Below are 927 nucleotides of genomic sequence, written 5' to 3'. Positions count from 1 at the left end.
GGATCCCTGGCAGTGTCCAAGGCCAGGCTGGACATTGGGGCTGGGAGCAGCCTGGGACAGTGGAAGGTGTCCCTGCCCGTGGCAAGGGGTGGAACTGGATGATTTTTAAGGTTCCTTCCCACACAAACCATTCCATGACTCTTTTGTGGTTCATTCAGGCCAGGTGAGATGCAGAAAATAAAAATTATTAGTTTGTATTTCTCATGCCTGTTGAAATGTGGAACGTCTCAGTCCCAATACCACAGAGGGAGCAAACCCCAACAACACCAACTCAGATTTCAACTCTTGGTTGCAGAATTCAGATGGTAATATTGTAAAACCTTAAAAAAAAATATATATATATATATATAAACATTATATTTAAAAATCCCATATAAAAGCTATTAGTAATGCAATATTTATTTATAAGTCATTATAATAATATATTATAAAAGCCGATAAATACTGGAGAGCTTGGCTGGTGTTTACAGCCTGATTAAGTGTTTGTTTTGGTACAGCTCAGGGTAATAATAATAAGTATATATTGAAATATCGCGTTTACATATATTAACGTACATAATAAATATTGTAATAATTTATCGGTATAAAAAGTCACCTGCAGTGATTATTTCGGTCACTTCTGAGACAATGTCCCCTCTCTTACCCAATCACCTCTCCTACTTTTTCACGGGTTTTCCAAATTTGGTGCCAACACTGACTGGAGCGCTAACACACCAGGATAAAGACAACACCCACAGGGAACGCCCGCGGTTCCCTGCGGATACGGGGATTTAAAGCTTCCCGGCGATTCCAGCTCGTTTTGTCAGGCTTCGGGCACCGCCCACGCGGGAACCGGCGGAGCGCTTTGGGCGGCGCACCCGGAAGTGGCGGAGCGCTTTGAGCGGCGCACCCGGATGTGGCGGGAGGTTCGGCTCGAGCATTCTCGTG

The 927-nt window shown here is 44.2% G+C and overlaps 1 protein-coding gene across 1 annotated transcript in view; it reads right to left on the bottom strand.

The window, feature by feature from the left end:
* Positions 1-927, bottom strand: part of DNAJC9 (DnaJ heat shock protein family (Hsp40) member C9) — a gene marked incomplete at its 5' end in the record, with an annotated part of 5,256 nt that overhangs the window by 3,974 nt on the left and 355 nt on the right. The gene's annotated exons all lie outside the window — the stretch shown is intronic.

Source organism: Corvus brachyrhynchos, unplaced genomic scaffold (genome assembly GCF_000691975.1).
Source record: "Corvus brachyrhynchos isolate BGI_N302 unplaced genomic scaffold, ASM69197v1 scaffold334, whole genome shotgun sequence".
Classification (NCBI taxonomy): domain Eukaryota; kingdom Metazoa; phylum Chordata; class Aves; order Passeriformes; family Corvidae; genus Corvus; species Corvus brachyrhynchos.
The sequence above is the reverse complement of the archived record's forward strand: the minus strand, read 5'-3'. Positions and strand labels throughout refer to the sequence as shown.